At 34.1% G+C, this 24,549-nt stretch overlaps 2 long non-coding RNA genes across 2 annotated transcripts in view; both read right to left on the bottom strand.

Annotated features, from left to right (window-relative positions):
• LOC140683957 (uncharacterized) overlaps positions 1–24,345 on the bottom strand; it is a 39,737-nt gene extending 15,392 nt beyond the window's left edge. Inside the window, exon 1 of the long non-coding RNA XR_012055648.1 lies at positions 24,190–24,345. This is a non-coding gene — a long non-coding RNA (uncharacterized lncRNA). The remainder of the gene's footprint in view (positions 1–24,189) is intronic.
• Positions 11,487–16,203, bottom strand: LOC140680328 (uncharacterized). Its single transcript, XR_012051493.1, has 2 exons — positions 16,112–16,203; positions 11,487–11,672 (listed from the first exon to the last, which is right to left on the bottom strand). It is a non-coding gene; the product is annotated as an uncharacterized lncRNA (long non-coding RNA).
• Positions 24,346–24,549: the final 204 nt, after the last annotated feature.

The raw sequence follows: 24,549 nt of genomic DNA, 5'->3' as shown, positions 1-24,549 counted from the left end.
AATATGAAAGATACATCTCAATTGATTTATAGATATCAACCAATCAAATGGAGCAGAATCAATTTAAAAAATATTAGAAATTAAAGGTCTAATACCAAATTACATACAGGATGAAAAATCAAGGTGGACTATGGATAGAGGGAATTTAGCAATGGCAAAACCAGCAGAGTCAATAGCTCAGTAAAACGGATGTGAAAGTGAAGGCACAGATTCATCCCAGTCTTACAAATTGCATGTTAAGTCTATGGAGTGGTAAAATAAAATCACAAATTTTATTTGGTACATTCATAAATTAACTTCAAGTGAAATAGCTGTCAAGCTATGCTGCAAAGAAAAATAGAGATGAATTTTTTAGAGAAGGTGCATGTGATTATTATTTATGTGACATCTCAGAAATGCAGTAGTTACAACAGATGCCTGATGAAGTCCCCAGATCAAATAAGGAAACTAATTTGTAATCCAAGCTTTACTTCCAGTAATAACAGTTGCAGGAAAAAAAATGTCTGTTCTACCAGAAGGTCAAGGGAGCAATAAACTGAGGGAGTTTTATTGTCTATGGGCAGTTTTTGGATTTTTTAATATTTTTGTTTGTTGGTTTTGTTGTTGGCTGTTTTGTCTTCAGATTCCTATTTGCTTTATTCTGAGAGAGGGTTTTTTGGTTGGCTGGGGTTTTTTAATGTTTTTATTCATGTTTGCCAAGACATACTTGTTTAAACAGAGCTCTCTCTTCCATGCCCTAAATTTTATTTTTACTCCATTGTTTGACTGATAGCTGCATCTATATTATTCAAAATGAATGCAGTCAATGCATTAAACCACACTTCCTGTGTAAAAAGTTCCTGACAATTAATTATTATCTTCTTTTTTGTTTTAAATACTCACAAGTTCATCAGATTAAGCATATCTGCTTTGTTGAGACAAAAGCAAACAAGTAAATAAACAAAATTATATGGCTACTTATTAAGCCCATGCATTTAAAAATTCAAACAAATAATTTTCTTTGACTTAAGGTCAGTTGTTTTGTTATTAAAAAAATCCATGAATTATTATAAAATATACTAGGCCAAAATAATATTTTAAATAAATTATAAATTATAAAATTATAATTCAGAAGTAACACTTTAGAAATAACTCTGGAAAAGTTATAATTCTACAGTGATAGGAAAATGAAATGCAAAACTGATCAAAGCATCATTAAATATAAAGAATAAAAAAGTCATGGTAGTAAAGGTTTTTTTTTAGAATTTAATATTAGTATTGTGTTATACCTTTGTTGAAACACCTATAGAAACAATTCCCTTAGCAGTGCCTTTAAACAGTATTTGTTGTTCTGAAATTGGATTTATTTTAGTATTTTCAAATTGTGTCTACGGTCACCAAACTCGGTCTTTTCATCAAACACATAAGTACCCATACCATGAGAAACCCTAAGTATCTCGATCCATGACTAGTTGATAAAAAGACCTCCCAAGGGACTGAGGCACATTTGGAATAATATAAAAAGCAAGATAATGTAGGCCATCTTGAATAGTTCTCTACAGGTAAATATTCTACAGCAAGGAAGTTGAACTGATCTCTAGAATTTAAGCTATGTAAATTGTTTCCATATATTAAAAAAAATATAGTGAATTCTTTTCTACAACCAACACTCGCAATTAAAGTATTCAGCATTTCTGGACCATTTGGTTAGATTTTTGTTTTTAGAAATGAAAAGTACTTTCAGCAAGTACTTAGCTTTCAGTACCCTCACTATGACCTTCCTATGGACATACTTTTTTTTTTTTTTTTTCTTTTGTGGATGTGTTTGAATACTTGAGTTTAAATAAATACATTGCAAACTTGACTGGAATAAGGAGAATTAAAAGGTCATAGTGAGGGATAAGGATATGAAATTGTTTGTGAATATTTGCAGTGCATGCATTTAGAAACCAATCTCAAAGTAGATCCTAGAGGCACAATTAAGAAAATGGGAAAAAAATGAGCAGTGAAAAAAAGTGAATGTTAAGGTAAAGTCTCCAAGAAAATTGTGTTCTATTACTCGGTTAAACAGCAGTATAAATTCTCTAGAAATTGAGGAATTTTGCAGGACTTGAGTTAGCTAAAGTGAAACTGGACAAAATACTTGTGTGATAATTTAGTGAAGAAATTTACTAGTTGACCTAATGAATCTTTCCCCCTTTCTAATCTTTGTCTCTATGGAAGGATAATCATTATGAATTCCTATGTATAATTTTCATTATATTGCTCTAAATTAATGTGAGTGTATTATTGATGACATACATATTTCATTTATTCCATTAAATTATACAGATTTATCTTAAGTGTGAAGTATGTTTTTCTAACAATGTCAGCAGTATTCTGTTGCATCTGCATTTGTGCTCTATTTGATTGTGCAAGATGGAGGGACTTCCCGATCCAAGAAAGTTAAGAAGGTTATAACAAAGGCATATGCATCAATCAGCACTGTATAGGAATTAAATATTCTGCTAGTCAGTAACACAAACACTATGAAGCACTTTAGGACTAAACAACTATTATTTTTCTGCTCAGCTTCTTCATTATTTTAATGTGAAAAACAGATAAACAATTGATACATCTAGAAAAATATTTTATATCTATGTTTAACAGAAATACATATATATATTATTGTTTGCAAAACTGGCGCATGCATATGTGTGCCCAGTACCAGTTTGGAATAACAACAGAAAAAATAATACAATTAACATTTTAATCACCCTAACCCCTTCCCCATTTACATACGTGACATTTTTCCATGCACTTATTTAGAATCAGCTGTTATGATGGATATTTATGTCAATATAATCAAAGTTGAAGCATGGATCCTATTTACATTGGTTAAAAGTGCTTTCAGTGTCTTCTAATTTTAGTTTCTAATGTCATACATTGTAAAGTATGACCATGTCATAAATGACTTCTGCATGCCACAATTCAAAGGAACCTCCGACCATTTCAACAGCAATTTCAGTACTTAAAATTTTTTTGCTGTTTATGAAAGTCTGCTGTCAAAACATACAAACTTCTCAAAGAAACAGTCAAGCCACTTCTGAACACTCAGTTTTAGAAGAGATAAAAATTCTCTCCTCCTCAGAGTTATATTTTTGAGTACAAAATACAGAAAGCTGCTAGTGATTTGTTTTACAAGTGATTACTTATTAACTTTTCCTTTCTCCCTAATCTGTCAGTGTTTCAAACTTCTCTTCCAAGATTATTGCCTTTGCTCTACTTCCTTCTTTTCGTGTCCTCTCATCTCTTTTCAACATGAGCAGTCTTTTCTTTCAAAAATTGCCTAACTGATGCATTTCTATTTAGACTCTGAGCTATTATCTTAAATTTACTGCTTCTATTTCAGACACGGAGAATGTCTTGGATGCTCAAAAGCTTGGCTGGTTTTTTTCTTCAGCTTCCAGTCAGTCAAGCAAAAAGATACAGTCTGTAATGGCAGGGCCAGGGGTAGGTCTGGGAGAGCTGACAGCAATCCCAGGGCCTGGGGAGGTCGAGCTGCAGCCTCTGCCTTCCCCCATGGCATATATATATTGTGATGATGTATGCACAGGTTGTGGCATCCTGCTGTAGTGTCCATGCTGCCATCCTTTCTAAAAACATAAAGCAAGCATTTTATGGAAGGAAGAGAAAGAAGAGAAATGGAAGAGAAATAGAGGAGAGGAGAGGAGAGGAGAGGAGAGGAGAGGAGAGGAGAGGAGAGGAGAGGAGAGGAGAGGAGAGGAGAGGAGAGGAGAGGAGAGGAGAGGAGAGGAGAGGAGAGGAGAGGAGAGGAGAGGAGAGGAGAGGAGAGGAGAGGAGAGGAGAGGAGAGGAGAGGAGAGGAGAGGAGAGGAGAGGAGAGGAGAGGAGAGGAGAGGAGAGGAGAGGAGAGGAGAGGAGAGGAGAGGAGAGGAGAGGAGAGGAGAGGAGAGGAGAGGAGAGGAGAGGAGAGGAGAGGAGAGGAGAGGAGAGGAGAGGAGAGGAGAGGAGAGGAGAGGAGAGGAGAGGAGAGGAGAGGAGAGGAGAGGAGAGGAGAGGAGAGGAGAGGAGAGGAGAGGAGAGGAGAGGAGAGGAGAGGAGAGGAGAGGAGAGGAGAGGAGAGGAGAGGAGAGGAGAGGAGAGGAGAGGAGAGGAGAGGAGAGGAGAGGAGAGGAGAGGAGAGGAGAGGAGAGGAGAGGAGAGGAGAGGAGAGGAGAGGAGAGGAGAGGAGAGGAGAGGAGAGGAGAGGAGAGGAGAGGAGAGGAGAGGAGAGGAGAGGAGAGGAGAGGAGAGGAGAGGAGAGGAGAGGAGAGGAAGGAGAGGACAAGGCAAAGACAAGGCAACAGTTACCACCACTATGTACAAATGCAGACCTCAGTTTTAAAGGACGGGTTGCCAAACTCACATCATTAATGTGCTCTTGATAAAAGGATGTCTCAGTGCTAATATAATATCAGTTGTTATTGCCGAGGTTCAATAAATAAGGGACATAAATTTACTTGCCCTATCATTATCTAAAAATGAAGTATGTAATAAAAGTATAATCTCATTTGTATAAATTGGAAGGATAGGTTTAAGTATTTTAATTAGCAATTGACTAGATAACTTCCACTATTCTAAAATAAATGCCAATTAACATGTTAATTATTTTTTGGCAATTATTGATGCCAAATCAACCCACAACAGTTATTTTGTTAAACAACAGTTAAATCCTAAAAGTCTTTACTAGCTTAATTTATCCATTATAGAGCAATGGCACAAATTTATTGCTGGCATGGTTGGGTTATTTATGAGGAAAAAAAGATTAGGTTGGTATTACTTTTAAACTTTATTAAATAATTTTAAAGGTTATGTATTAAGTGTACAATAAACATTTTATCTAAATTAAATAGTTTAATTTAATTAACTTTTAAAATCTTCATGCAGCTTCATGCAATATTATAGTAAAAATAGTATCTCAGTCCTGAGAAATAAACTGTTTGCTCCTCTTTCATAATTTACTATTTTATTTAAAGACATGTATAAAATCAATATGAGAAAATTACTTATTTCTTGACTACATCCCTCCTTCATTACCTATTATGAGTTTCTTAGGATATACCATTACACTCTTAATGTTCATAACAAACTCTTCCACATACACTTTCATGGTAATGAGTTTTATATGCAAAAACATTTGTTTTTTGTAATAAGAAGTTATTCAGAGAATGTTATACACAGAATAAAAAAACAGATTGAAATATAATCGTTAATAAAGACAGTAACTTATGGCAAAATGACTAGATATTTGCTTCAAATATTTCATTCCATTAATATTGCAAACAAAGCAACTGAGAAGATAAAGAAATAAAATATCTATCAAATTAAAACAGATGCAGACCTCTTAATACAGCTAATAATTGTTTATGGAGTCATATGTCTTGACATTGGAAGTTTCATGATGCTTTTTTCTTTATTTCCTTATTTCTTGGAAAGAATAATTACTTAACCTGTATTATTAGAATAATTATTAGAGAGTTGACATTATCATTATTAGTGGTAATAGTATACATATAAATTTCTCATGTTTCATTTTATAACAGGAAACAAATAATTCATCATTTTAACTCTTCATTTTTATGAAGATATATTTCTCCTGTGGTGGATTTGCCTAATTCCTGTTTGAATTGCTATAAAGAACATAATTAAAAAGAAAACCCATTCTTTCATATTATTTACATCTCTGGTTAGATTTATAGTTCATACCATAGAATCTGCTGTGGAGTTTTTAAATAGATTAATATGTTAATATCAGAATTGTAGTAGAATTGTATTTAGAATGCTTGGTTATTGCTTCAAAGAGTTTATAAAGTTTATTATTTTATGCAAGTATTTGTTTGAGAAGCATGCAGCAATAGATTAAAGGGGCAGGTTTTTGTTTATCTAGCAGGATATATGAATCAAGACCCTAACCATGCCTTGAGAACACTTCTAGCTCTAGTTTTTTCAGCTTGTTGAAGCTTGTGCTGGATGTTCTTAAATCCTGAGACAATCTTTGCATAAATACTTTATTCTTTTTAGAGCTTAAAAACTAAAAAAAACCCAATTTATTTCTATTAAAAATTATGAGACATAATAAATGCAAGCCAGTTCGAACCAATTCAATTGGTCATTGCCATTACTAGGCATTTGTTTATTTGCAGGCAAATTTCCATTCATAATATCTTCCTCCTAATAGATAACAATAATGATGCATTAGATTAAATAAAGCAGAATATAAGTTAAATTGTACTTAAGCAAGTAAATAAAGATTTCATAAATAGCTTTTATTTTCAGTCTGTTTCTTTTCCTTTTCAAATATGTGATGAATTTATTATTGGTCTCAGTATACATTTTTAAACGGTTGGTTTAAACAAAAAAATTAACCATAAGTGGTGAATTTTCTCTTTTTCACACATAATAAATAATGTCTGAAAAAAAAAATTGGGATTTTCCTTTGCTTCCTTCTCCCACAGTACCTAATGAGAATTTTTTCTTGAGAAAAGGTGCTATGTGTTAAGTAATTCCCAAGCGATACACCACTTCATGAGCACAAGGCTTCTTGACTCCTCAGCTCTTCGCTTCCCTAAATCTGAACCAGGTGATGGATGAATCTTTTGCCTACTAAAAAATATGACTCCAAAGATACACATTCTTTAGGTTAGCTGGACTCAAATGCAGTGGTTTTGGGGTGAAAAATACAAAAATAATAGATTCAGTTTTATGTAAAATCTTCTTACTAAGGAAGTTAATAAGAAAAATACAATAATAATATTTTTACATTAATATTCCTGCATCAATCTTTCTCACCTTCCCGGAAGTCTTTCTTCTATCTCCAAGTTATGCTGATGTGAAGGCAAGATTTCCCAGTGGATCTAGGGAAATCAGCAACAATATTTTGGTTGAAACTCCTGGTGAGGGGCAACTCTCATTACAGCTATCCAAGGGATATCTAGAGGTCCTTTGATTTGTTTCCAATGCAAATGAAGTATTCTAATATTTGTAGAGGAACCTGCAAGATGTTCCCTCTCAACCACAGCTTTTGGAAAGTTGCTGCATCACATCATTAAATGCTCCCCAGAATTTGGGAGAGCAGAAGTGATGAGTTCCTAGGTTTCTTTGGGGTTGTATTTTCTTTTATGACAGCTTCTGGATAGATGCTGATATTCCATTTAATCTTATTTTCTTTTCAAAATGTCTGCCATGGCCTTGATTGCAATGCTAGCCTCATTCACAGTCTCTTCTCCCACAGGGATTTAGCTGCTGGTGTTCAAGTTTAGCTATACTATGACACTCCTATGTAACCATGGATCTGTGTGGATCTGGTCCCCCTCCTCCCTATGCTCTGGAGGTGCACTTGAGCTTGAATGGTGATCCTGGTACATTGGCATAACTACCTGTGTTGACCTTGGGCCTCACTGCTGCAGTCTTGTCTGGCAATCAGAGAGCTGGTGGCTGAACCCGACTGACACCATCTGACATGCTCGGCTCTTGCTCGCTGTTGTGGGTCTGTGCTACTGCTGCTGAGGGCACAACCCTTCTTGCCTTGCTGTCACTCTTGGCTCCTGATGCAGAGCCCTTCCAGAGCAATCCACTTCTGCTGCTCCCTGGGAATGTCAAGCGAACTAAAAGAATAAGTATTCCTTTGTTTTCCTCACAATGATATGAATACTGTGAAAGTTCTTGCTACTTTGGACAAAAGGCGGTATCTCTTTCAATCAGATAATCAGGTATCACAGGTATCAATTATCACTCAGACAATGTGATGTAAATGACTAAAGAAGCGCAACTGGTATTTTGGTTGTGACCCTAGAAGCCAACCCTGGTTTTGGGATGTGCAAAATGGGGTCTAGGGATTTTGTTGTTTGGGTTTGCTTGTTTGTTTGTTGTGTTTGTTTGCTTAGATTGGGAGGGTTTGTGGTGGGGAATTTTTTTCTGTGTGTTTTATTAGTGTTTTGTGGCATGTTGTGGTCTTTATGTTTAACATCAAGAGTTCAAAATTATGTTGTAAACAAAGGAATAAATTCGAATGGAACTTCTAAATACTATTCAGTCAAAATGTGCATCACAATAATTCTAGTGAAGGAGCCAGTTTTAGTTCTGGAGCAGACTACAGTTACTGTGGAATATCTGCAGTAAAATCCTCCCACTCCCTCAGTAGATTTTCTCAGGTAGAAAGTTTAACTGTGGCAGAACTGATAGTACTTTATGGTCCTAAGAACATAACAAAAAATATGCTTTAAATATGAGTCTAACTGCTGGGTTAATTCAGAAGTCATATACAATCAGAGCAATGGTCTTTAAAACATAAAAATAAAATGAAATATGATTTTAACAATAAGTACTATAGTAATCATATATTACAGTGATCGTATCTGAGTGAGTAGAGAGAAAAATATGCTTAAAGTGCTGTCACAGTTTAATCACGCATTAATTCTATTTGACTGTATCCACACTATCTAATTTTATTCTCATTTAGGAAAATATTTTTATGGTGTGAATCTTGGTAGAAAATTAATTTCATGTTCTCAGACTTATTTTGTGATGCAACAAAATATGTCTGTGACAAAATTAATTTTGTTTTAAGGGAGTTCACTGACAGTCTTGGAACACTATATTATGCTATGAAGAAGCAGATAAAAATTTAGGAAGGCTTATATAATGAATCAGATATATCATATATTTTCTTTGTTCAATTTGTTAGATCTAGCCAAATGGCTCAAAGATATTAAAAAAATAATTTTATCTAAGTCAGCAATGTAAAAACATGCATTTATATTCTCAAGAAATTAAAGAAAAAAAGCCAAATGACAAAACCCCAAAGGAATTACTTCAAACTGTGACCTTTAAAATCTGAACTGTGTTCATTTTAAAGTTTAAATATTTTTCAAATATAACAACAATTTGCAAAAATCACAATCTCATTATGGACAATTGGTAAATTGTAAAGGCACTACATTTGAAAAATCAATTATCCATGGTGGATTGTTGTCCATTTCCCTCTTCCTGAAAATCCTGGACCACATCTGGTGTAGTATCAGCCTTGATAAAAAAAAAGGTGGCCAGGGAGGTCTGGCTCCCAGGCATTCCCAACTACTTCCTGGCTAGCCCAGCTTGATCTTTGCCAGTGTCCCCACTGCTTAGCTGCACACCTGCACTCATTCCAGGTGCTGGCACCACCGACACCCAAGCCTTTGGCCACTGGTCTAACTCCAGGTGCTCCATACATACATTCATACAGATGAGAGGGGCTTTTGACCAGGAAAATAACTAGATATGGAATTTAATGACTTGTTGGAAAATACTGCTGCTCAGGCATGTAGTGTGGCCAGACAAGTGTACTGATCAGCAATCTACTTACTTCAGTCACCCCCTTTTATGTCCTTGGTCTTCTCTTTTCCCATGTTTATTCTTTCCCAAACCACTGAGATCCCTACCTTTCCCTTCCTTTTTTACCTTTCTCTAAACATCCCATAATAATTGTAGTATATTCCTCAAATGTTCTGTCCCTACAGGTGTCCCAAATCCCCAAGTTAGTGGCTCCCACTCATTCTGTAAAATGATGGGAGAACCATTCCTTTTGGCTCAGGACATGAGAGTAACCTCTGGACACACAGGGCTAAGGTTCTCCTGAGCATCCTTTTCCTGATTTCTCCATCTTCCATTGCGTTCTTCTGCACCTTTTTAGAGTGCACAAGTATGTAACCTAACAAAGTTCCTTTGTGAGAAGTCAGGTATGTGCAAAAAATTACTATGCATCAGCAACAAGAGCCACAAGTATGTTTCTTTAATGTTATTACAGTCAAAAAATGAGCCTATATAGTATTCTATTTGGTAGGAAAAATCGTTCTTATATAAACAAATCGCTTTAAATTTTAACAATTTACATCCTTAGCTCTGTAGTGATGAAGCAAATAGTGCTTTCAGTATGCTGAAAACTCATGGTTTATCTGGTAGCAGTGTAGTCATCAGAATGCAATACAAAGACATGGAAAGGCATAGACCAGTTATCTGTGCCAGATGCAGCAGCATAAACAAATTAAAAATATCCAAAAAGAAACAGCAACAACAAAATAACTTTAAAAGGCATTTCAACCATGCACAACCATACACTATAAGAAATTCAACATTATTCTGTTTCAATCATGACAGTCTTGTACCAGATACACAAATGAAAAAAATGAGAACAATAAAACAAAACAAGTTTTCCAAAGAACTGTACAAACTGCTTCATTAGTTCATCATCAAAGAAAATAAATATTCCAGTTTCATCCCTAGCCAGAAAGATTCTCTTTTCAATTTCTACATTCACCTGTCAGTGGTTTTTTTAAGCTGTTTAGAATACCTGCTGATTGAATCTAGTCTTGCATCCTGGTGCTTAGTTGCATTCCAGATGCTGTAGTTACTGAATTTGCTCCTCCTAAGTGGAACATAACATTCAGTATTAAAATTTTCATTAGTGAAATGGATGAGGGTAACTATAAGACTCAGGACAGAATTAATAACAGCATGCAATGATCAGAGATTTCTCTAAGATAGATGATAAAATCATTCACCAGTATTTGGACCTGTTCAAATCTCTACTTGTGCTTTGTACTAATTCTCTTATCCTGCTAAGGATTTTGAGAAAAAAATTGGGTTAAAGTTATTTATGAATAAAGATTCTCTTCCTGTTTTAAATTACATACTTACATGCATTGTAGGTATAATCCAATATTAACCTAGTCTTTCTAGAACTGCAGGTTTGAAAAGTTATGGAGCTTTAATTCTAATTACTTTTATTTTATGCAGCTCTTCTTCGAGATAACATTGTCTGAGTTTCCATGCCTAAAGTTGCTGTTGGGCCATATGCCAGAAAAAGATCTATGTGTTTACATTAATTTAAAAATCAGAATTAAATGCATTTAACATATATTGCTTTAAAATTTATTAATATATGGACTTTCCTTTAAAGCATAAAACATCATATTCTTTCCCTTTTTTTTGACAAAAAAGGTATTTTTTTCTACTCATAAAAGGTTAAATCCCTAGTCATTCATTGCTTATTATAATTTCTACATGTACTTTTTTTTAGAGTGTCTAGACCTTTCCATTTAACAGGATAAGAGTAAGAATCATTTCCAATCCAGAATTACAAAAAATAATTTGAGAAGTAGTTTCATCTACCCTGTGGTGTCTAGCACTTCCTCCTTTTTCATTAAGCAAGAATAACATCTCTTTTTCAGGACGATGTTTTCATATCACACATGCTTTCCTTCTTATGCTCTCACAGCTAAAAAATGAAACTAGGAGACCAGTGTTTCCCAGACTTAGTTGATAGAAAGGGCTGTTGTTTGCTGTTAAATATTTATTTCAGTTTGTCAGGCCTACAGTATACATGGCATTTGCAGATTTTAATGCAAAACAAATAGACAACAGTGACCTCATGCCTAAGGAATTATTAAAACAATATAAAATCACCAAACGACAAGCAAGTCCAGAGAAGAATTTGCACCATTAGTTTAGTACTCATGGCCTTTTACTAATAATGAAAAAAAAAATCACTGTTGTTTGGCTACAATCAAAAGAGGTCTTGGAATTAATTCCCAGATTAAAATAAAACTATACAGTGAACACAGTCATCAATTCTTCTGAAGTGTCATCTGGCTTGTGTTATATCTTGACTCCAAACACCTGTGGAGAAAGCAACATGTCAGAAAGGAGCCTCCTTGTAAGTGATTTCTGCACAAGCCAGTGTCATCTGCTTCTGGGCCAGGGAGATATCCCTAGTGCACCTTTGTTTATCAGTAAAGGGAAAGTAGTGTGTGCTGTTTTCCTGAACCTTATAGCATCCTCTTCCCTGTCACACTGAAAACATGGTGACAAAAAAAAATGTTTTTATTACATGGTTTGAGATTACTCTAATCTGGTTCTTATGTTTGGATATTCTTTTCAAAACCTGTGTGTATTTTACAACATATTGAGAAAACATCTTTATTCCAGCAAGTGCTGAGGAATAATTATACAGGATCTCAGTAAAGTGAGACATTAGGGGCAAGGTTTAATATTCATGATATAGACATAAGTCAAGGTTTTTCTTTGTTTTGATTTATTTTTTACTTTGGATATTGCTCTATTTTTGTAATATGGATTGATTACCTATTTGCAGCTGGAGTGCATGCAGTAGGCTGCTGTACAACACCTTCAGTTTAGTTTAATTGAAAACAAATTCATGTCATGTACTCTGACACTGCCCATTGTTGCAGACTGAAGTGCACTACAAGTAATAATGTTTTTAATTTGATCCAGCAATGCATTTTTGAAACAGTTGTCCATTTACTGAGCTTTGATTTTCATCATAGCAACAGTTTTCATAATCACAAATTACAGTCTGCTTCCTTTATATTGAAAGTGCACCACTAACTTTCACTTCACAGGTCAAGATTAGATCTAATTTAAAAACCTCCATGACCTTCAGCAACCTTCAAGTTAAAACTTCCAAAATAGTTGTAGAATTCACATTAGATTCTCAGCTGCAACTACTCTGCTTTGCATACTGATTCCTGGGTGTCCCACTCTATTTGCTAGTACAAATAGTATTTGGTATTTCATACAGGAGGCCTTATGTCAGATTTTCTCAAAAAATACACTCCTTATCTGAAATAAAACATTGTTCAGGCTTGATGTTCTGCTCAAAATGGTCTTAGAAGTATATTTACAATTGTAGCACTGTATCATATTTTTGTCGTAGTTCTGCATAGAAGGAATAAGGAATTTTGAAAGGACTCTGGCTCATACTCATCATAGTGTTAGGCCTTTACATGAGACTTTAGTTACCACCTTTCTGCACTAGTGTTTTCCTCAATAGATTCTTAGTTATTTAATATTTGCTTCACTGAACTATATAATTGGCTCTGGAAAGGTGAAAACATGATATAATTCTATTGCACTTCACATTCCTTATTATTTCATTCAACTTTTCCACTCATAAGCTTCACCTTTTGAGGAAAACCAGTGTCTATTGTCTTGAACTACATTGTGTGGGGAGTCATCACGCAGAAATAATTTGCAGCCTTAATAGTGATGGTTCTAACATATTGACAATTTATGTAGTAGTTTCCAGACAATAATGACACTGTGTGTGCGGTTTGTTAGAAAAGTGCCAGGTAGTATTTTGTTTCATGGTCTACTAGAAAATATACACAGCCCGCAAATTCAGAAAGAAAGGCAAGATATGAAGAATGTAGCTTAATTAAACCTCAGTTTAATTAACCAATGTCCTATGGGAAATAGCCAGCAAAGGTTCATATAGTCCAGTTCACCATTCACTCTTTATTTGTCTCCACCTATGTGGGTAAGAAAACTGCTTTATTGTTGTACCAGATGTAGAATGTCCTAACTTTTTTTAGACTGCCTTCCTCTGTGAATTGTCAAGGAATTGAGCCTCTGTAAATAAAAGATAGCAGAACTTGACATGTACCAAAAAAGGGCACAGGCGATTAATTGGTTGTCCTTCCTTCTCAACCACAGCTGGTACTTTGACAGCTCTCCTCTCATGTCAATGAAAAATCCGTCTGCTCCTTTTTCAAAATCCATCTGCTCTCTACTATCAGTCCTAAATATTCAGTGCAACACTTTTTTTGATAGGTAATCTTCCACCTTCTTATTTGCATTAAAATACTGCTACCTGTCCTTTCATTCTTCTTTCTCTGACATTATTCTCTGACAGACTCTGTCTATGCCCTTCATAGATGCCATCCACACAAATGTCTCATGTTTTAAAATCAATATACCAATAAATAAACTGTTTAAAAGATAAAGTCCCTGCAAAATCTCAAAATTCTAATCAATAGTATTTAGTCTAGAACATGCCTTGTAGTTGACTTATGTAAGAAGCATGAGCAGTGACAAAACCAAATTTTTCATTTTCAGGTATTAGAGAGTTTAGATCTTGTTGGCCAGAGAAAACTACAATTTGGCCTTCACAGTGCATGCTACTAAAAGCTGAAAAGCCTCTACAGGTTTTGTTCTCAGTGATTCAGTAATTCAACTACACAATACTACTTCAATGTTCATGTCTTCTAAAACTTCTAATACTGCTGAAAAAAAAAATGGAACCTGCTTTTCATCTATCTGTTCATCCACAAACCCATGTAAGTATTTGATTTTTTTTATTTTGCATTGCTTCTATTACTTTATGATAGATTTTATAATACTGATAAACACAGATTAGGCAAAAGCTGATGAGTATAAAGTGCTAGTCTATAAAGAACTGAGTGGGAAAAAAAGGCAGGGAAAAGCAACCTAGATCGTGTATACATTTGTAGGAAATAAGTTTATTAGGCAGGAGAAATCATACTTACAAATTTTCTTCTGCCTAGTTTATTAGCTCATTTTAAACTCTAACATTTGTTTTGCTCTGTGCCTTAAACATCATTCCAGCACTTATAAGATTTACTTTTATTCATGTTGCATCTCTGTTTAGCTAATATTTTTTTTCCTATAATTGATTTGAAGTTACTAGTCTGCAGTTCTAGGATATCCTTGGAGTTTTTTAAAAGCACTTGCCATTGGCTATGAAAGTTCATTGACTAATTCCTTTAGCTCTTTCTGATGGATTTAATCTGACCCTACAGATTCAAAACATTAATTTGGTGCAGGTATTTTCTCTTTTGCTCTTTAACAGTGTTATGTCTGTTCTCTTATGTTGTTCATCTACTCCCAGCATAATTAATCATTTTACACTAGAGTCCTTTTGAGTGAACTGAAGCAGAGCAAGTACTTAGAAATTCTAGTTTTTATCCCCTCCAGTGTATTTCCTTTCTGATAATTAGAGCCTTTACCTTTCTTTTTATCTGGCCTTTTTCTCCAAAGTATCTAAATAATTGTTTTTGTTTCCTTATCTATCACAAAGTATATTAGTACTGAAGTTTGCTTACCCACATTATTTTTTTAACTTCTTATCCTGACTTTGCTTGTCCTTGTAATACAATGTTGAAGTTGCAAAAAATTCCCATCTCTGCATGCTGTAGAACTTATACCTCCAGACAGATTAATTTTTTATTTCTCATTTATTTAATTTGTGGAATATTCATGTGAACCATGTAATAAATAAAATACATTTTCAGGTAATTTCATAAAGTTGGGGGGAAAAGGCAGTGGACTGGATGTAACATAGGTACTGACTTTGGCATGGATTTGGAACAATTATGGCAAAAAGTCTGAATAGGAAGATCTGAAGGCTCTAGTATCAATGAATTATTCAGTCTGCTACAAACCACAAAGTTTTAGGAGAGACCAATACCTCATGGTTATGTCACAAAGGGGATGCCTAAGAAACAATTCAATATGGCTACAAAGCAGTAAAACAAAGTAAAAATGATAAAGCTTCACATTTTAAAATGTCTGAGTGTGTGTAACAATAGCCCCTGGACTTTCCAAGCTAACAAAATCAAGAATATAGGTTAAAACTAAAAAATAAGTATTAACTGGTATAATGCATCAGCTCACACGAAAAGTAAAAAAGAGGGAGGTATACTTATTTGAATGTGATATTTGGTTAAAATAATGACTGAAGAGATTCCTTTCCTCTGAATATTTTTCTGATTTAAATATTTATTTAGCTTTTGAAAGGTGAGGTACTCTCTTTTCTGTTCAGCATACATGAAAGTGTTGAGCTTCATCACTAAGTGGGCTTTTCAGCTTTTCTTTAAAATAGTGCATGCTTTGATAGAGTAATGAATAGCTATTACTTTAAACAGTTACCCATCTTAACTTCCCTTAATTGACACAAGAAGAGTAAAGTGTCAATGAGTAAAACATTTTTAAAAAATCACTTTACAGGCCTCTTTCTAATAAGCAGTACTGCTAAATATGACCTTTGATCTGTTTGTGGATTGAATAATTCTTTACATGTCATAGAAAAAAGGGATCCTGAGTCTTTGTGAAAGGAATATCTGTTGTTGCCAACTCTGATTTACCAGATTCAGAAGCTATGGAAGCATTTTTATGTCTGCCTCTTATGATAACTCAAGAACATAACTATTTTAATAGGTTACATATGACATACAGTTGCAAAAGCATAACACTGCAGAGCACAAAAAATTCACTGAGTTTATCCATTAGCAACTCACATCTCTATAGCTGTATAGTAAGGTGTAATGGCTCTGGTCCATGGTGATTTTTAGTTGCACAGATCCAGGTGATCAGGCTTGAAAGCTCTATGACACAAGAAGTGGGAATTAAAACAAACTTGCTATATTTCTTGTCCAATTCTCTTTTTGGGTGGTGCTTGGGTTTTTTATGTTCTTGTCCCTCTCCCAAAAAGAATGATTCCTCTCTGGTCCTGATACCCTTTACTTTTGGTGTAAGTGTACATTCTGCCTACTGACATTGCCCTGCACTTATCTTGCCTTTTGTCTGGCAACTTACTGCTTTTCTGTCATTTAGATACCTGCTAGAGCTGCATGTGATTTTTTTTTGCTTCTCACTTCCTCTGTAAAATAGGTTTATATTGTGTTTGCCTGTGCCATTGAGAGTATTACAAAATATGAATGTACCACTGATAGTTGACTGTTATAGTCTACTTCCTAATTAGAGGTAGTATACTACCTCTAATTAGACTGAAATAATTTGCTTGGTGGCATTTTTTTCAGTTTGAGTGTCTTATTATTTTTTTTCCTATGTTTCATAGCATACAGATGTATTTATTTTCTGCTGCAATGGGATTCTGTAAATCAACTTGTTAGCTGTGATTCAACCATTTATGACTCTACGGTGGCCACCATTAAAACAAGTGGACAGAGGTGTCTGAAAGGTTATGTTTGGTTTTATTTTAATTTGTGCACTTTATAGATGACTTTGGTTAATTCAGATTTTCTTACTTGCCAGTAAATTCTATTTTTTAAGGATCAACACTGACAAAAAATTTTCACCTTAATCTACCAGGACTGAGTTACTTTGATAAAATTATGTCAGAAACAAAGAATACATTATCTATTCCTCTTCTTCTTTACATCTAGATCAAAATCTGAATTTAATTCTGGGAACTCATTGTTTTAATCTCATGTAGCACATGTATTGTTTAATGGAAAACACAGCTATTGGACTAGTTTTTTGTCTTTTACAAAAAACATATTTTCTTCGATAAACATACCCTCTTCCCCAAATTGTGTATTTAAAAAAAAAAAAAAAAAAAAGTAAAGAAAAAGAACAGAGATGGAAATGCTAGACACATTCAGAACAAACGATTTCTGGAATCTAAAAGTTTAGGAATATGGCCTAGTAATACAATAGCATTTTGCAACAGACTCAACTCATGAATTGTACTGGCTGTGACAAAAATCTGTAACTCTGGATTTGAATTACTTTACTTACCTAGTGTTATCCTTGGGATATACTTCTAATAAATTAGATTTTTAGTGAAGAGTATCATGGGGACATGATATAGATAGGTATAGATGATATGTAACATACCTCGATTAAAATATGCAAGAGAAACACACCACCAGGCATTTCAATGTCACTTCTAAATTTCAGAAGTGTTAATGACAAAAACAACCCTTTACTGACAGTGACAAAATCTTGGTAAGTGCCATGACTTTTCCAAGGTTGCCATAAGACAAATAAAAAACAACAAATTACAAACCTGAATAGTTAACAGGGGAAATATGCACAGTAAACAACATGGAGCATAGTGATATTAAATACAATTTAGGAAATTGAAAGAGCAAAATTAAAAACTGCTGAGGCATAAAAGGAAAATTTCATATAGCTGCATGAATCAGAAAGATAATAATAATATACAGGTTGTCTTTTCCCTCCCAGTATTTACTTTAAAGACTCCGGCCTTTTTATCAGACTTGGAAGAGCTAGTAGCCTGGGAAGCCTAGCTGTAGGAAAGATATGACCTTTCCTTTCAAACTTTGCCATACTACTATTACAAATTTTCCATTCATTTGAAGATAAAATATTTCTTGGCAGTTTGCAATTTAGAAGCTTCCAACTCATATCTTCTCCCTTTTTTCTTGTCCTTGCCTGCCACCCAACAAAAGGATATTTACCTTAAAATAAGTAAGGTAATTGACAGGGTAATTTACAGTAAGTAACATAATTTACAGAATAAATTATAGAGGTTCTCTACCTTTGCAAGCTTGAAAATATGGAGCAACTATATCCATCTGAAACTCTTCTTCCAGGTAAGCAGAAAGATGTCCAAGCAGGTTTAAAGGTTTGAAAATTGAACAGGGCAATATAATATTAAAACACCTGAGGATATTTATGGAGAAACTAAACTGAACAAATATTCATATAAGAAAATAGTTTTTTATAGGTGTTACCTGTCTTGTTACTTTTTCATCATTAATGACAAAACAACTTTATGGAGAATATAGATTTGTCCAAGTATGGCTATATATATTTTTTCTGCTGCATGCTTTTGTAACTGGAGACTTCATACTATAGCTTGTGCTTGCTGTAGTCAAGTGTAATCAGTATTCAACAGTATTAGTGCAAATATGATGGATTGCAAAGAAGATGGACACACAACTCTTTTAAAAAGCCAATATCTTTGAGTAGCAGTTTGAGGATGTGCTTTTCATGCACACATATGTTTACATCTTGCATCTTAGGGCTAGGGCTGAATTCTTTTACACTGTGAAAATAGAGACTGATCCTCTGTGAACCTCTGACAGTGGCAAGTAATCAGCACCAATATAGGAACTAATGATGTAGATCCATGCTGCTCTCAGTTCTTGGATTCCGGCTACTTACAAGATGGATCAGATTTGCTGAATACTGCTTTAACCTCGTTTGGTCCTACTCCCCCTGAGCAACACCAGCCCACTATGGAAAGATTCTCCTGGCAACAAAACTTCAGAATGATGACAAAAGGACTTTACCTTGAAAAATATCTGAGAATAAATGATAATGCAAAAGGTACAGATAGATTTTGCAGTTACCATACTTTTATCATAGTTAACTTCTATACCAAACTTGATGGAAATTCATGACACTAAAGACAGTCAATCAAGCAGTTGCTGTACTTTGGCTCTGTCATTTTTCCTTCTCAGTCTTTCATCTCTTGAACATGATTCTTAAATATTAATTTTAAATTGGAAAGTAAGCTTTTTTAAGACAGTTACCATAATTCATTCTGTATTTGTTAAGATTTCTAAGTGTCATACAACAGTGTCATACCGTTTTTCGGAAAGTACCAAAATTGTACATTAAATAATTGCTAAAACGTTTTCTATTCTTAGTCTGTATCACATTATAACATTGAGGCTAGAACTTTATTTTCTTTTAATTCTGTGGTGGCATTATGTTGACTCTATAATTGTGATCAGGGTTGCAATTTAGGATATTAATATTTTTAAAGAAGTTATTGCATATTTTAACTTGCTGTGTATTTCATTTCAGTTTTATGTTCCACACACCATCTAACTTAAATAGTTAAATTTCTAAGGTACTGCTGCATTAAAAGTATGAGTTACACTTTGATGATTTCTGTTATTTATTATACTTTTAAAATATTTTATGCTTTTATCCATAAACAGTTACAGTGTGTGTAAGTACATCAAGGCACTTCTGGTGTAAATAATGACACATTGTCACAGTAACTCATAAGATCTAAGCTACTAAGATTGCATTGACTTGTGAATTACCTAGCTAATAAATTACAATTATGTCGCATGAAACTATAGTTAGCAGTTTCCATACAATACATCATAAAAACCTACTATTTCATCAAATTCCAGATGATAAAAATGAAATAAAGTATCTGGAAAATCATTAATAGATCAATTCACAGGTCACATCATACTCATGTTCAATTTTCTTTCTTAGTACTGAGTTCTGTTAGAACCCCTAAGCCCATCTTGTTTAGTGACGAGTGTCTATAGAAATGCATTAGTCTTTTTAGCTAATATGTAATATTGGTCATAAGAACTAGTCTCACTGAAGTCAATAACAATACTCTTCTTTCTCCATTTTTTTATAGGACCCTCTTCTCTTTACAGCAATTCAATGTATTTTGTTCTATGAAGGTGAATAAATGGCACTATATTTTTGTAATTCTTGCCTATAATTATATTCTCCACATTAGAAGGGATAATAGAATACTGTATTATTCTACAATTTCCATTTCAGTTTTCAGACTCATTTATGAACTTTTTTGAGCTATAACAAATCAATTAATCTGTGTTGGTTCAAGAAACCTTATTACAGCAAATGATGCCCATTCCACAGATTTAGAGGGCCTCTCGATTGGAGATATTGGAGATGTCAGTCAGAACTGGCAGCAGAGCATTGACAGCCTCATAAAGCTCCTAGTAAAAGCAACATGTGAGAAATGCCTAGCAAAGCAATTGTGTCACTGTGGAGAATGTTATCAGGAGTTTGTGGATGAGAAAGGAGTGAGGAATAGTTGCCAGAACAGTGAAACGTGGCTAGCAGCAGTGTCTAGCAATGTGTAAGCCACTTGCCCCAAAAGACAGCAGCTTTCATTCAGCTTTGTCACAGAGAAAAATCTGCCATTCCTAGACTATGAATGACATTTTAGTGCAGGAGGGGAATGGTGTGCCTGACCTAGCCATTGCTTGACAATGTAAGACTGTAATTTGTTTTCACTGCAGAAATTATTACTTGTTCCCTGATGCGGTCACAGCACCAAGCCTGACGGAGGGAGTTCAAGCATTTGGACAGTACTCTCCAACACATGGTGTGATTCTTGAGGTATTCTGTGCAGGGCCAGGAGCTGGACTCGATCTTTGCAGGTCACTTCCAACTCAGGGGACATATTCTGTGACCCTGTGATTCTATAACATAGTAGGGAACAGTGCATGTTTACAAGAAGAAGAAAGGAGTCCAGCAGAGATTTGAATAGTATTTCTATTTTTTTTTATTTTTCTTTTTTTTTAGGAAAAGTACTATCTTTTTATTTTTCTGTAAAGATAAAGAAGGAGAGAGACAAGAAAGTATATTTTTACTATTTTTACTTAAAGTTTATTACATAATATTTATCTTTATAATTTGGCGAGACAGTTTACTAAAGTACAATATATGAAAAAACTATTAAAAGACGCTATGTTAACTCTATACTATTCAGATATTTTAAATTATTTTTAGCATGATTATATTCTATTTTGACAAAAAAACTCCAAGGAACTATATATTAGTCTGAAATGAGAGAAGCCACCAAAGACATGCTGGAAATGAAATAACTAGTATAAAACACAATATCTCACGTGTCATTTAAATATTGCTTTGTGGAACACATATGACCATACTGAAAAGGTTCTCTCATTTATTCTTACAGGACGAAGGAACTAAGGCTGATATAACTGTTTTAAAATTCCTTCTTGTTTGATGTCTTTTATTTGAATGGGATCGCAGCCTCAGTCATCATTCAGAAGCTGTTTTCTTTCAAGGGATTTTTACTAAAAATACATTTTTTTAAAATATTATAATTTTACTGCTCAATGAACCTTGCAATAACAACATTTTAGCATCTATCCACCATGGCAGATGGCAAACTAATGAGGCCTGCTGTAGCTGCATACTGATATGTTCTGTACACCAACACTTCCACGCTCCAAAGGGAGGTCAAAGAGTGACTTTTATTTATATTCTTTGTTGTATTTGATCGTTGAAAATTGTAAGACAGATTATTAGAAGAAACACTTTTTGCACCTTTTAATTAGATTTGCTACTATTTACTGCATGTGATCAACCTATACAAAATACCTGTATCAAAAATGATACAGTCCATATTTCAGTGTTCTTTAACTTGCATTTTTAAAAGAAAGTAATAATACTATTCCAAAACAGTTTTTTTTACTTCTATTTAAAATTCACTTAAAAAAAGCCAAAGATGTTTTTGCTATGCTTGCATTTGTCATTTAGGAAAACTAATACCTTAGTGCTTTTAGCTTACAAATTTTAAAGAAAAATACATACTTAATATAGTAGCTCTTTTTTTTTTTTTTGTCTCAAGGCACTTTTGTTGCAAACCTCCATCCTTCAGGATTCTGTTATTTTTCTTAATGAAAACAACAAATAATGTTCATTAAATCTAGTGGAGGATAATTTAGTACAACTTCATGTTTTAGTGCCTTCATGAAAAACAAGGTGATGAAAAATAATGAGTCTGGTAAGTGCAATTGACTTGGATGCAGACAAGGTGTGCAATATAAACAGTTGATCTGCACTCCTTGATAGAGAGAGGAGAGCAGTGGAAATGTTACAGACAGAGGAACTGACACTTCTAGAAGATTATTTATCCTATCCAATTTAAAAGACTACCCAGATTGCTCTTTGGAATGGTTTTTCTCCTAGAAAACCTATGTGAATAACCAATATCCTAAAATAGATTATGTTGCTGTTTTTTGCATTAATTTTAGTATTTTTCCCCTCAGAGGTACGGCCCAAACCACTTGAACCAAAATCAGAATATCTAATTCTAGATAATAAAGGTTTACTAATTCCCAATCTTTTCGAAATCATTTCCATTATCCTACTAATGACCGAAAGCTATCCATGAGAATCCAGGTAATCTCGTTAAATTAGGGTCAAAGTTTAAAAAAATTGGAAAGTAAATTACTTTCAGGTATATAGCCTGAAAAAATATTGCAAGTAATGAAGATGATAACAACTTTTCTTCCAAAGCACTGCTCCTCATCAATTGCCAGTGCTTGCGCTGTGTGATTCTGGGTCAATAATAAATTACTAAGACCATCATATTTCACAAAAAAAAAAAAAATAATCTTGAAGTAATAAATTTTAAAACATTGGCAATCTGTATCTGACCTTCATATACACTTCAACTATCACTTTTCAGCTCTTCTGGCAAATTTCTTTTATTATCACTTGTTTACAGGAGATAGTTGTAGTCTTAGAGAAATACTGTCATTAACACTTATCACTATTCTTACAATATATTGAATAATGTCAATAGTTTTATTATAATTGAAGTTTTAATATAGGTTTTCTCCCTGTAAATACTCTAGAGTCTAATGCTGCTTCCAGTGTGCTCATTTTACAGTCATATAATGTCACTAATTTAATTACATTTACTTTTGTTTGTATACCAGGATAAAAGGACTTGGAGGCTATTGTAATATGATATTAAAATAAGTTCATTTTACATTTGCTTTTTGATTTAACACGTCTTGAAACATCTTATTACAGCAGTAGGATTTAAAATATCATTTCAGCCTAAAGGTAAAATTTGATAATTATATATATATATAGCATTGTGGGATTTTTGGGTTTTATTATAAGAGGTTTTATTTTTCTTTCATTTGAAGGGTTGTTCTGAAATATCCTGGCTGAAATAACTCTTCACATAAGAAAATTAGCAGTTTAAGGGATGAATAAAAAAAGTAACAGACTGTTTGTCCTCATTCTTTCACAGACATAATGTCTTGAAAAACTCTTTTCTCATCTTTAGCATTTGCTTCAATCCACTAACCATAGTAAAAGATAAACCAAATAGTCTTCTTCAAGAGTCAAAATTACTGTTATTCTGTAATAGATTTAGACATGTTTCATAAAGATGCAAGTGATTAATTCCTTCACTGAACAAAATTAGATGGCTGAATATTGCTTGTAGTACAAGTTGGCTAGCCTTCAGCCACATCGTCTTTTTTCTCTCTGCCTGGCTGCATACTCATAGATCTTAGAGCAGAATTTAAGTGATTGCTTTCTTAAGTGGAACAACACTACATAATAATTATTGCCAGTCTGATTTTCTGTGTTTATCCTACATATTATTTAAGAGATATTTAATATTTCTACTAAGCATGAGGGGCTTTTAAGAATGTCATTAAATACTGCATAATCTACTCATTATCTTAGTAATTTACCATAGAACACAAATTAGTCAGAAGCCGCTCAGTCAGTGTATTTCTGGAAAAGTCATGCAGGGAATCCACATTAGAGAAGTGTTTGCATATTTTTAGGAAAATGTGATTTTCTTTCAGCTTGTCTTCTGAAAATACAGTATGACTAGTTATAAAATGTGAAGTAATCTTGTATGCTGCCTGTGTGATAGTGATTCATCTAAAAAATTTGCTTTTATATCTCTAGATGGTGCTATGTGTATCTCTATTAGTTAAAGAAGTATAAAAATATAAAATTATACAAATCATAAGTATGGAAAAATAACTAGAAACATAAAACATAATTGTGAAAAGGGTTTTACTGTACTTACTGTAGGCCATGAGGCATGTTTTGCCAGGTGTAGTAGATAGGGACAGGCGGAGCGGAAGACCACCACGGGATGTCACGGAAAGATAGACCCCTCCCCCTCTCTCTTCCCCACTTATCTATTAACCCCAGAAACCCCAGAAGAATGTAGCCACACCTGCTCTGGTAAATTTCCACTACCCGACTAACCCCTGAGACCCCCAACCCCCCTCTGACGTAGCAAAAACCCCCAAAACTATTTAAACCCACGAGATAGGATAATAAAGGCTTTTCAACCGTCTGCCATATTGGTGTCTGCGCCTGTTGATTAGCCCGAGCAGCCTGGAGGGACCAGGCTGCCGTGCTGTTCCCTGAACCAGGTCTC

The sequence above is a fragment of the Taeniopygia guttata genome, chromosome 1 (assembly GCF_048771995.1).
Source record: "Taeniopygia guttata chromosome 1, bTaeGut7.mat, whole genome shotgun sequence".
In the NCBI taxonomy this organism is placed as follows: Eukaryota; Metazoa; Chordata; class Aves; order Passeriformes; family Estrildidae; genus Taeniopygia; species Taeniopygia guttata.
Note: the sequence above shows the minus strand (reverse complement) of the source record. Positions and strands in the feature narration are given on the sequence as shown.